We start from the raw sequence: 14,694 nt of genomic DNA, 5'->3' as shown, positions 1-14,694 counted from the left end.
ACCACCACAAGAGAAATTGGGATGGTTCCTCCAACCTGCATTATAGTGGTTACTATAAAGGTTATTTAGAGGCTTAAAATTATTACCCATATAATTGACTTGTTCGTTCTCTGTGCTAGGAGCGAAGGGTAAACATTCTAGGTTAGAAATTCCTCCTCCATTCGTATCGCATTGCATCATTAGATGTACCAGTGTAGAAACATATAAACCATCAATTTTCTTATTTAATTGTTCTACCTAATTTGATAACATGGTGATTGCATCTAAGTTGAAAACACTGGCTACTTTCATCGGCTTCATCCTTATGACTTGCCACTGATAATTATTCAGTGCCATCTCTTCTATAAATTCATAAGTTGCTTCAGGTGTTTTATTATTCAGAGTTCCACCGACTGTTGCGTCAATTAACTGCCTCGTTAAAGGGTTCAAGCCATTGTAGAAGGTTTGAACTTGTAGCCATAGTGGTAATCCATTGTGAGGGCACCTTCTCAATAAATCCTTATACCTCTCCCATGCATCATATAAAGTCTCTAAATTCATCTGCACAAAGGAAGAGATGTTGTTCCTTAACTTGACTATCTTAGCCGATAGAAAGTACTTTAGCAGAACCTTTTCGATCATTTGAGCCCATGTGGTGATGGAACCTCGTGGTAAAGAGTTCAACCATTGTTTTGCTTTGTTCCTCAACTAGAAAGGGAATAACCATAAACGAATGATGTAACACACCTAACCCGTATCATCGTCAAAATAGGGTTACAGATCATTACTAGAGTTTACATTTCAAAACTTTTCAAAAATATAAATCATTTGCTTCACAACATTTACCATAGAAAATTCTGTCAATAGCATACATATTGTTCCTTATACGAGCCCTCGAGGCCCTAAAAAAACACATTAGAAACTACAAGGGTCACAAGGCAGTGTGGCTAGGCCGTGTGACTCACACGGCTAAGACACATGCCTGTGTCTTAGGCTGTGTGGGTATTCAAAGTAGGGACACACGGCCATGTCCCAGCCCATGTCCGTGCCTGTGTAACTCATTGACTTGGGTCACACGGCCAAGCCATAAGCCCATGTGCTAGGTCGTGTACCCTTCAAAATAGTCTCACACACTCGTGTGCCAGGCCGTGTGCTAGATCGTGTAACAGCCTGACTTGCAACCCTTTGAAAGCTATAAGGGACATACAACTGTGTCACTTAGCCGTGTGTCACACACGATTGAGACACACGTCTGTGTCTCTGCCTGTGTGGACGAAAAATAGGCCACTTTCAAGACATTTTTCTCACCCAAACATGGATCCACCTACCACCAATTTTCCACATATAATCAAGTAGCCAAAGTGCAACAAACCTTGCTATAACAAGATATCCAACCAAGGTACATAAGCATACAACCAATGTGCTCAAAAGGCACCTCAATTACAACCATTAAACATGCATATCCATATACATAAATTGGCCAAAAGTTCAGCTAACTTATAACTAAACTTATGTCATAACTTACCACTTTGTTCACGTATCAAATTCACATTCAAATATACCAAATTTACCATTTAACAATTAGCATCAATAATAATATATGACAACTACATTTTTCATACCAATATGGACATGTTCAACTTCCATCATAAGACCACATACATATATCAACATATCAACCATTCAAAGTACTAAATCTACAAGCCAAAACATAATGGCTAAAACATCAACCAAAATGTCATATATATATATACCAAACTTATCAATTAAACATTAGACATAGCCCACCTATACATTCCATTATAACCTTAACCAAGGTATCAAAATCTACCGATATAATCACTAGATAGTGTGATAAATTTCTGACGAGCTTCCAACCCGATCGAGCTTCTAATAATCTAAGAAGTAAAGGAAAGACAACTATGTAAGCCATGAATGCTTACTAAGCTCGTATAAACTTTAGTCATATCAATCCATTTCAAATATGAAATTTACACATATCAAGAATAATCCTATACCGATACCTCAAGATTCATGAAATCATATTCAACAACTAACAAAGTGACTAAATCCACAGCATCACATATACATATCATCCTAGCAAAGTAGGATTTTAAATAACTTTTAACTTTTTCTTATTTTCATTTTTATTTTATTACTTTCCGTTGCATTTACTTTCATTAACTTAAATAACAACATCAAGTCAACTCATCATTCCCTTTTTCATCATTTTACACTTCAAGTATTTAACCATAGCCGTTTCATTACCTTTCCACACCCGTTTCATATGCATACACATGAGACATAAACATATCATTTAACCATAGCCACAAGCTAGTGCATTTAAACATAATTCATTTTGGAACTAACTACATGATAAACCATTTCAATAGAAATTACATAATTTAAACCTTACCACCCTTTCATGATCACAAGCATATTTCCATTTAAGCACTTACCATTTCAATGCATAACTTATAAGTTTAACATGGCTTAATCCAACCACAACTTGGCCAAAGCCTTAACATGTAGGCCAAACATGTTAGCCAAATAAACATATAACATAAGCATTATAAACATGGAAGAGCACAACATTTATTCATGTATCATATACGTATATCAGCCATTTCCACTTTCAATATACCATGTAATACCATTTCAATGAAATTCACATGTATCTATATCTTAGTTCATATCGAACTCTTACCACTTCATATCCGAATAATGCCTGTTGAACCATCTAGAAACCGTTGCATACTCGGGATAGGTCACACATAGTGTGCTAGCTCATATAATTGTAATCCGTCAAATCCTGTACATGTATGCTTACACAAGCTATGAATCGATATGCTCACATGAGCTATGAATCGGTGTGCTCACACAAGCTGTGGAGTATCCTCAACACATGTCGGACCTCAGCCATCGGTAGGACGTTAAGGACTAGCACCCAAATCATGTAACCCTAATGACATGTCATTTGTATCTTATGAATTCCTAAGGTTCAAACAATGCTCGGTAATCATCGTATGTCGTTGGATTTACGTCGTTTCATAATCACAATACAATCACATATTAACATTCAATTTAATCAAAATTATACGAAATACATTTCATACAAACTTACCTAGCTAAATTGCAGAAATACCAAGGTTCAAGGGTATTTTAGTAATTTTCCATTTTCCTCAATTTTCCACCAAATCTTGATCTAAATTAATAATTTCATTAAATATATTAATTTAGACAATAAAAAAATTCATTTAAATATATTAAGTTTTACTTTTATTCAATTTAGTTATTAAGCCCAAAACATGCAAATTAACCATTTTTACCAAAAATTGAGCATATTTGAATATTCATGGTATCCATAATAGTCCATTTATGCAAAAAAATTCATATTAAACCTTGTATTATTATTAATTTAACAATTTAGTCCTTAATCAGAGAATTCATCAAAAATCACTTAATAAAATACTTTTAAATAACAACTAATATTTCAAATTCATCAATTAACATCTAAAATCATAAGTTTCATCAATGGAAAATTTCAAAATCTTTAATAGTTTCAAAATCAAAGGTACAGGCTAGCTAGACCTAGTTGTAATGATCTCAAAAACATCAAAATTATTGAAAACGGTGCTAAAACGGACTTACATGCATCGTCCAAAGCTAGGCCAAAGCTTGAAGCTTCTCCATTTCTTTCTTTCCATGACCATTCGATGTTAAAAAAGATGATGGCTTAAGTTTTAATTTTATTAACCTTTTTTATTATTTTATCTTTATCATATAATAATAACATATAAAACATTATAAGAAAAAGAAATTTAAGCATCCAACCGTCCCATTACCTTTAGGATGGATAATTTACTCAATAAGGCCATCCAGTTATAATTATTTAATCAATTAACACCTTTAAATTAATAGTGATTGACTTTTTCAACTTTTACAATTTAGACCTTTTCGCTTAATTAACTATCGAAACGTTAAAAATTTTCAACGAAACTTTAATATCACCTTAATGACACTCTGTAAATATTTATAAATATATTTATGACTCGGTTTATAGAAACGAGGTCCCGATACCTCATTTTCTAAAATCACTTGAACTTAATAACTCACTTATATAACATAAATTATCAAATCAAAAATATTTTTAAACCATGTTTGACTCGTAAATATTATGTAATAATATTTATGAACTTATTTGTCGGATTTGGTGGCCTCGAAGCCACTGTTTCCAACGCCACTGAAAAATAGATTGTTACAAATGGCGTCGTCAGTGACGCCATTGATCTTGAAAGGATCGCAGATTTCCATGAAATTGGCCAAATGAGTATTTGGATCTTCGTCTTGAAAACTATCAAACTGGACAAATTGTTGTATCATCAGAATAGTGTTCGGCTTCAGTTCGAAATTGTTTGCAGCAATGGTGGGTCTCACAATACTCGATTCAACCCCAGTTACAGTGGGCTTGGAAAAATCGTACACAGTACGAGGAATGAGATTTGGATTTGCTGGATTTGCAGCAACTGCAGGAGGTAGCTAATTATTCTGGTTATCACCCATCTCTTCAGTAATAATAATTTCCTCTTGTTCGTCTACTAAATTTTCTCAACTCTGCCTTCCTTGTCTACGGTTTCTACAACCTGTACTTTCAATTTCACTATCAAATAAAAATGGTCCCGATGGGTTTCTTCTATTCATAAACTAAAGGAACCTGCCATAAGCAAATAAAAGAAAAATTAGAAAATAAAAATTAAACTAAAAACAAAAATAAAATGCAATAAAAATAAATGACTAAATTAATAAAAATAAAGTGTTCCTAATATTTTAATCCCCAGAAATAGCACCAAAAACTTGATGGTCACTAAACTAACTATAAGTACGACTAAGGCAAGCGCACCTATCGAACAATAGTATAGCTATGGTGAGTAGAGAATATCGTATCCACGAGGACTAAAAATACTAGTAATTATTGTCTCTTTATTATTTAGCCGAGAATTTGGATTAATCTGTTTTAATCTAAAATTACTAAATTAATTTAACTAAGAACACAACAAAGAAGGAAATAGGAAAAGAATCGAAGATAACCATTGAGATAGACAATACCCAGGAATGAATCCACCTAGACTTCACCTTTTATTACGAATCTGAATGAAACGATTTATTCACTTGTGTCTTGATCCGTAGAAATCCCTAAATTATGTTAATATCTCTTTCGAGAGTAAGAACAAGTGAATCTAGGTTGATTAATTGACATCTCTTTCTAATTAAAACCCCTATTGTTGCTTTAACTCGATTTATGGATTACCCAATTAGATTTGACTCTAATCCGGTAGATTTATGTCATCCTATTTCTAGGATTGCATGCAACTCTACCCAATTATGCTAGATCTACTCTTAAACAGAGACTTTTTCTCCACTGAAATAAGCACCTTAAACATGAATTAATATCCCAGAAATATTAAAACAAGAAATAAGCATGCATAATTGAGAATAAGAATCAAGTATTTATCGCGTAAAAATATAAATTAAATAAAAGGATTCATCATAGGTTTCATCCTCCCTAGGTATCTAGGGAATTAGTTCATAATCCTGAATGAAAACATCTCAAAGTCAGAATAACCACAAGAAATAAAAAAAAGTTAATAAAACTTCAAAAGAAATTAAAAGGAGATCTTTAATCTTGATGGAGATTCGCTTCTGAGTTGATTTCGATGGTGTTCTTCGAGTGTTTTCTTCAATCTTCTCAGATTGCCCCATTCTCTATTCTGCTAATTGGTATTTATAGTCTTTAGAATGCTCGGAAAACCTGAAAATTGGCTTTTTCTGTGTATTTGGGATGCAGGATGCGAAATCAACACGGGCTGGAACATGGGCATGTATCTAGCCCGTGTGGATCCTAAAAACAACTCTTTTGTTCGATTTTGGCTCGATTTTCACTCCTTTCGCACCCAAATGCTCTTCTAAGTATAAAAACATGAAATTAGAGGATTACAAGCATCAAATTCACTAATTTGCATAATTAATCATCCAAAAATGCATTAAGAATGAGATTAAAATATGTTACTTTTATAGCATAGGCTTTGAGTTGTCTTGTTTTAAGGGCTAAATTTGGAGCATACGGCTTGAGACATGGGCTATCACACGAGCTAGGACACGACCATGTGTCCCATTGTTCAAAAGCCCACATAGCATGGGCTACATCACACGGACTGGCTAAAAAGAATTACAATTTATAGTGCCAAACGTGGCTTAAGAAATGAAGATGTAATTACACTCTCTCAGCCAAACACATCTAGAGAATCACAATTTTTTTTTATAATTATAAGAGACTATAATTACTACTTTAATAATTACACTTTCATTTAATTATACAATACTGTCCAAATAGACCCTAAAAGTTTGGACAAATTTGTCTTTTACTTATATTATTTTATCAATTTCATTTTTTTACGCAAATAAAATATTAGTGGAATTAAAAAAAATTCTAGCCAAAGGTAATCAATTCCCTTGTAAAACTCAAGTGTCGATCTAATAAAAATTTATCAGTATTTAATTGAAGACATTGCAAATTTTAATATAAATATAATATATATAGACATGTGACAACCATTTCAATATGATAATTAGATTAAGTTGTTCAAACAATAAAAAAAATCAATCGTTGTTAAATGAAATTTAAATTTAAACATTATAAGGTGTAATAAAAATAAAATTTATAGGTTATCATAATTTTATAAAAAACAAATGAAATATAAAATATTAAAGGAATTAAATTTATTAAAGAAATTATATAACAAGAATAATTTAGCAAAATGTGTTTTTAAGTAATCTTACATTTTGTCAACAAAACATCAAAATATTACATTCTAGCCAAATGAATCAAACAAGATAATGTATCATAGATTGTAATGTGTTAAGTAATCTTACTACTAAAGGGGTGTTTGGTTTGTTGGATCTAACATTACTGATGTCCACTAAACTAACTAATAAACTGACTAAAGCAAGTGCACCTATCAATTAATAGTATAACTATGGTGAGCACATATATCATTCCTTCGAGGACTACAATTACTAATAATTATCACCTTTATATTATTTAACCTAATAATACAATGGCTTAATTAAAATTAAATTAAACTATCTATATTAACTAATGAGTGCACCAAAGAATGAAACACAAAAATATTCAAATAACAACCAAGTAACAAAACAATACCTAGGCAAAATCCACCTAGATTTCATCTATAGTTCTTAATCTAACTTATGCAATTTCTTTTCTTACCTCTTTGGTGAGTAGAAATCCCTAATTTATGCTAATATCTCTTTCGAACATAAGAGCAACTAAATCTATGTTGATTAATTGAATTTTCTTTCTAATTAAAACCCTTATTATTGCATTTATTCGCTCTATGGATTCCCCTATTAGATTTTACTCTAATCTGATAGATTTATGTCGTAATATTTCTAGTATTGCAAGCAACACCATTCAATTATTCACAATCTAATCTCAAGAAGGGTATATTAAACCTCAAACTTAAGCACATCAAGCTTGGATTAACCTTCTAGAAATATTAACCCAAGAAAAATTAAGCATTCATCATTGAAAACAAAGAAGCTAAGGTTTTATTCCATAAAACTAGAAATCAAATAATATAATTCATCCTAGGGTTCATCTCCCATAGATATTTAGAAAATTAGTTCATAATTGCAAGATAAAAAAAACCAAAAATACAATATAACCACTAAAATAAAAGAAATTCATGATAACTTCATAATCAACTAGGACTCTTGAATCTTGATGGAGAATTGCTCGAAAATCGGCTTCAATGTTGTTCTTCAAGTAGTTTTCGTGCTATTCTATGATGGCTGCCTCTTTTCTCATTTATTTTCTTATTTATACATTTTCAAAGTGCTACAACACTTAAAAGTTGTCACTTCCAACTGTCAACACACATGGTTTGTGAAATCCACACGCTCATGTGGGACACACGACTGTGTAGTCTGCCCGTATGGTCTGCCCATGTGAAACTCTACTACATGTGTTTAGCTTCTAGATTACTCCAATGTTCTAATTTCCACATGTTTTTTCACTCCTATTTCTCCAAAGTGCTCTATTAAGCATCAAAACATGAATATAAAGGATTAGGAGTATATAATTCACAATTAACACCACATAATCACCCAAAAAACACTAAAAATGAGGCTAAAGTATATTACTTTTGACACTTATTAATTACGGCTTGTAATGTCACATTCCGAATGAGATTACGATGTTTGGATTTCAACATTACGACCATCCTATAATATCATATTATGAACATATCGTAATATAGGGTGTAATCTCATTACGACCTATTCCCTAGGTAATCTAAGGTTACTAGCATAATCTAAAATTTTGGATCAATTTTCCATTTGCTTTTTATTATTCTAATCAATTTAGGCTTCTTTCTTAAATAAAACGAACAATATTTTTTTCTTAATAGTGAACTAGTAGATGTCATACATTGCAACTATAATAATTATATTTTAAAAAATAATTTATTTATTAATATATTAATTATGCTTATAACCATAATTATGGTTGGTGTTGCAATCACTTTTCATGTATTATTATAATTATGATTTATAAATTTATTTCAACAAATATATTTACTTATTAATATATAAGTTATAATAAAAAAATAAGAATTGTAAAAAATTATCATAATTTTATGAAATTTGAGACAAAAAAGTATTAAAGAAACTAAACTTGTTGAAATGTGCTTTTAGGTAATCTCACATTTTGAGTAAAATGTGCTTTTAGGTAATCTCACATTTTGTTAACCAAACACTTCAATCTTACATTCTTGCCAAATGGACCAAACAATATAATATCACATTCCACTCATAATCTTACATTCTTGTAATATTATTAGGGAACAAAATCTAAGATTTGACAAACCAAATGCCCCCTAAAGGTAATCATACATTCTTTGAACAAAACGTCACCTTAAAATCTAATTTCTAACATTGTTAATGAAATTTGGTTGAATTAGGGTTTGTATTTGATGCTCTCACAAAGCGTAAGTTCATACACGACCAATAAAATATATTAAAACACATTGAAAAAAGCTTCGATTTGTGGATGTTTCAACTTACTGTTCCATCTGGTGTTGCAATACAAGTTGGGATAGAACAAATTTAAGGTAATTAGAAGTAAGAAGCAAAGTAAGGAGAGAAATAACACGTAATATCTGTTAACGCAGTTTGCATTCACCAATCCTACTTTGTAGAGTCTTGGTCAGTGAATGATCTTATTCAATAATTATTCTAAATCACCTATTGGCTTAAGCCCAAACTACCCTTACATAGGGAAAATTATAGCCCCCATAATGAATCCAATTGTTACAATCACTCACCCCAAAATAACCTCATTTACAAGAAAAAAATTCTCCCCAATTCAAAATTTGAAGAAAAGATACAAGAAAAATAGCTCAGCAGGACACTTGAGAAAAAACAATTGCATAATGACAAGATCTGCTGTAATATGATATGTCAAATTAGGATCTCTTGAATACTTGATGAGCTTGTTGTAACACCCTAACCCGTATCTGTCACCGGAACAAGTTACGGAGCATTACCAAAGTTTACAGATCTAATAGGCAAAAATTTCAAACATTTCATAACATATCAAAATTTATAATAAAACTAATCAAAATCATATATACTGTCCCTTATAAGAGCCCTTGAGGCCCTAAATACGCATTAGAAACAAGTTGGGACTAAATCAGAAACTCAAAGAATTTTTCGAAAAACATTGAAGAATTTCAAAGTTGCAAGGGTCACACGGCCTAGAGACACGCCCATGTCTTAGGCCGTGTGAGCATTCGAAATAGAGACACACGGCCGTGTCCTAGCCTATGTATGTGCCCATGTAACTCTCTGACTTGGTCACACGACCAAGCCACAGGCTCGTGTGCTAGGCTGTGTACCCTTTGATGTAACCTCACACGCCCGTGTGTCAAGCCGTATGCTAGGCCATGTAACAGCCTAACTTGCAACCCTTTGAAAAATACAGGGGGCATACGGCTGTGTCACCAGGCCGTGTGTCACACACGGCTAAGACACAGGCCCGTGCCTTTTCTAGTGTGGACGAAAATAGGCCATTTTACAAGCCATATTTCTCATCCAATTTGCCATCAACCTACACTCAACATTGTGCATATAAACAAGCCATATTAAGGCATCCAAAATAAGCAAAATCAATCCTTAAACATGTATTATATTCACATACAACCAGTATGCCCTTAGGCACCTCAAATGACAATTCATAAACATGTGCAAATATAAACACAATTTGATCATTTAACCAACAAAAGTTTGACCAAAACTATGCCATATTATGCCACTTGATTTACCCATTAAAAACATACCAAAATGTACCATATATGACACATAAAAACTAACTTCAAATGGTCATATAATTCACTTATAACTTGTGCACTAAAACACCAAATAAGTCATTCAAATAAGTACCAATTCATAACCATTCAAGGCTTACACAAAATGCATATTCAAACCACCATTTTACCTTCCATTATTCTACCATATCAAGCCATACCTCAACTATATAAGGCAACTTATATACACATCAAAATATACCATTTCACCAACAAGGCCAAAATGCAAACCAATCAAATGGTCATATCCACAACCAAAACACATAGGCTAACATTAGCCAAAATAACCTATAAATGCCATTACAACCAAACTTAAACCAACCGAAAATACCAAAAGAGCCAGTGGATAGTGTGATATAGCTCCGACAAGCTTCCAACCTGAACGAGCTTCAAACTCACTATAAAACACGAAAAATAACACAGAGTAAGCATTTAAGCTTAATAAGTTCGTATAAAATGGAATTTAACTTACCAGTTTTTCACATATGAGGTAAGTAAAAACAACATATCCCAACATATATTGGCCAAATGCCTAAGCACATTTCCATCAATCATGTTAGTCATGTAAACACATATATAAACCATGTCATGGATGAGCTCAACTATTAATCAAATTTCATATACATGTATCATCCATTTCATATACCTATATACCATGTAATATCATTTTTTCATGTAATTCATATCTATACCTGTAATAGTTCGTATCGAACTCATGTCACATCGTATCAGAACATTGCCCGTTGAACCATTTAAAATATCATTGGATACACTGAATAGCTCACACATAGTGTGCTAAATTGTAATTCGTTAATTCCTGTACATGTATGCTCATACGAGCTATGAATCGGTATGCTCTCACGAGCTGGAAATCGGTAAGCTCATACGAGTTGAGAATTGGTAAGCTCTCACAAGCTAAAATTGGTAAGCTCATACAAGCTATGGTGTGTTCGCAACACATGTAGGACCGCAACCAAATCGGTAACCTTAATGACATGTCATTTTATCCTATGAATTCCTAAGTTTCAAACGGGACTCGATAAAACGTCGTACGTCGTCGGATATGTGATCGGTATTTATACATGGCAATTATACAAATCACATACATATAATTCAACTAAAACATATAAATACTCAATTTAATTACACAAACTTACCTCGATGAGTATATATAGATACGGAGGCGATTAATCTAAGATTTTCTCTGTCTTTATCTAACTTCGTACGAGGTCTGACTAGATCTATATGGATAAATTTAACTCAATTCAATATATGTCACAATCAATGTAGTCCAACACATATTTTGGAAAAATTACCATTTCATCCCTATACTTTTAATTTCTTTATAATTTAGTCTTTAGGCTCGAAAAATGAAATTCATGCAATTTTTCTCCTACCCAAGCCTAGACAATTTTTATACATGCTTCAACAGCCCATATATTTCATAAATTCACAATTTCATCAAAAAATATTTTCTATTTTTCAATTTAGCCCCTAATTGATGATTTCATTAAAATATCTTTTACAAAAGTTTTTTATCTAACAACAACCATTCATTTTTTATCATTAAAATTCAAAAATCATATATATTCATCAATGGTAAAACCCTAATAGTTTCAAAGTTTCACAAATTAGTTCCCGAGCTAGCTAGATTAAGCTACAGCGATCCCGGAAACATAGAAATCATAAAAAAACGAGACTAAAATACATACCATGCACTAAGAAATGGTCTAGCCGAATGTTGGAGCTTCTCCAATGGCTTCCTAAGTTTATTTTCTGTTGAGAATGAAACAAAAAAGATGATAACTTGGATTATTTTATTTAATTTATCTTTAATTACCTAATTACAATTATAACCTTTAAAAACTTTATTAATTACACAATTTCCAGGCCATGTACATCCACTATCACTATTTATAGTCTAATTACCATATAAGGACTTCCACCATAATTTTATATAACTATTTAATACCTTTAGCTATTAAAACTCAACTTTTGCACTTTATGCGATTTAGTCCTTTTAATCAAATTAAGCATGTAAATGGTAAAATTTCTTAACGAAATTTTTATATGGTATTTATATCATACTATAGGAAATAAAATAATAACAAAATAAATATTTTGAATTTGGATTTGTGGTCCCGAAACCACTGTTTTTGATTTCACTGAAAAAGGACTGTTACACTTGCTTTCAAGCAATTTATGAGTCTTTCTAATGTTTTTTTATTGACCTTAGTTTTTAGTGTTAATAATAGTTTCATTTATGTTTTACCTCTTTTGAGACCCAAATTGCAAAAACTATACCATTGGGAGTCTAATGGTTGATTTGAGCTTGTGTAGGGAGATGATTAGGGCCAAACTTTAAGGAGAACATCAACAGTTGTGGGTATCGCAACACTGGTGCATGTGTGTCATGGAACTAACCCTCCATTGCCTCAAGGAAGCAAACATCAACGAAAAATCTATTTGGAGCAATCTACCATAGAAGTCACGGCACTAGGTGTGATGTGTAGCAAAACCAAGCCTCAATGTCTCCACTTCTAGCCTTCGAGGTTTGATAAGCGTTAACAGTAACAAGATTTAATCCCATTCTTCATGCGTTTTTGGGTGATTATTTGATGTTAATGATGAATTTCATGCTCCCAATCCTTTAAATTCATGTTTTTTTATACTTAGGAGAGCATTTGAGTGTAAAACAAGCGAAAATCAAAAAATTAGAGCAAGGTACAAGAGCCACATAGCCTGACCCCTTCCTAATGGCCTAGCCAAATGACCCTGTGAATCACATGGGCTGCCACATGGCCATGTGGTAGGTCATGTCAATTTTGTAAATTGGTATTCTGAACTACGAGAAAACACAATTTTTAGATTTTCGGGCATTCTAAGACATATATATGACAAAAATAAGAAGATATGATGCAGCCGTTATAAAATATTAAAGAAAACAACTCAAAAAACACTATTGAAGCTGATTTTGAAGCAGATTTACATTAAGATTGAAGATTCTCATTTGATTTATGAGGAGATTATTATGAGTTTCTTGATTTCTTTCGGTTATACTGTGTTTTGGATGTTTTTATTTGCAAGCATGAACTAATTTTCTAAATACCTAGGTGTAAACTAAAAATATATAGGATTTTTCCTATATAATTTATTACATTTTTACTTAAATTTGTTGTTAAAACCAAGTAATTATTTAATAAATTAATGAAATATGCGAAAATATGAAATTAGGACATAGAAATTATTAAAATGTGATTTTATACTTTATTATATAGTTTTAATGCATAAAATGGCTTATTTTATATTAATTTGAGTATATTATATTTTTAAGCTATAAAGTGGGCCATGCATGATTAAATTAAATAATAAAATATAAATTTATATTTAATAATTATTTTTAATATTTCATTAATAAATTGGGTTTTAATTAATTAAATAAATTGATTAATTGAAGTGGTTAAATTATATTATTTGGTCCTCTAAACTATCTACTATGTTTTGACAGGGCTGAGAGTTTTCTTCTAATTGTAAAACCGTTGAAATTGGGGACCAAGTCAACCCAATTTTCGGCTGCACATCAATGTCATAAACCATTTTTTGGTTTAATTATACAAATTACTTAAAGAGTTAAAGAAATCAAAGATCTTCCAAAAGATTTGCTGATGACCGAGTCTTAATCTTGAGTTGTTGTGGCACTCAAATTGACCAAAAATCAAGGAAAAATCAGCCACCTTTCCTCAATTCATGGCCGGCCACTCTTGGACGAAGTTTCAAAAGATGGACACTCCTATTTTTAGCAAACTAGTTCCCTTACCTCACCTATAAATAAGAGCTCATTTCTCACTTTTTCAATCATCCCTCATCCCTCATCCCATCATCTCTCACTCATTCATCATTCTCTCAACTCTTTTAGCTATCTTTCCCCTTCATCATCCTTGCATAAGGATTTTAGCAATTAAGCCTCCTTGGTTGGCCATCTTGGAGAGCCATCAGCAAAGGAGCAACGCAAAGAAGCGAAGGAGCCTCGTCAGTCAGAGTATTGGGTGACAGCCACTCTGAATTGGGTTTAATCTTTCTTTTCTTTAATTTAATTTAAAGATTTTTGCTATGTGTTATTTGTTCTTGTTTATAACAATGATAGCTTAAATTTATTTAAGCTAGGATGATTATTTTGATTAAATAATATTTATTTCATTCATTGTTATAATGTTTGTGCCTCAATCGATCATGTTTTCAATTAAAATCAAGTCTGTATTTCATTCATACGTGA

The 14,694-nt window shown here is 32.0% G+C and overlaps 1 non-coding gene across 1 annotated transcript; it reads left to right on the top strand.

Moving 5' to 3' along the window:
- The first annotated feature begins 466 nt into the window (after positions 1–466).
- LOC121225821 (small nucleolar RNA R71) lies at positions 467–573 on the top strand. Its single transcript, XR_005923725.1, has one exon. It is a non-coding gene; the product is annotated as a small nucleolar RNA R71 (small nucleolar RNA).
- Positions 574–14,694: the final 14,121 nt, after the last annotated feature.

This window comes from Gossypium hirsutum, chromosome D13 (genome assembly GCF_007990345.1).
Source record: "Gossypium hirsutum isolate 1008001.06 chromosome D13, Gossypium_hirsutum_v2.1, whole genome shotgun sequence".
In the NCBI taxonomy this organism is placed as follows: domain Eukaryota; kingdom Viridiplantae; phylum Streptophyta; class Magnoliopsida; order Malvales; family Malvaceae; genus Gossypium; species Gossypium hirsutum.
Note: the sequence above shows the minus strand (reverse complement) of the source record. Positions and strands in the feature narration are given on the sequence as shown.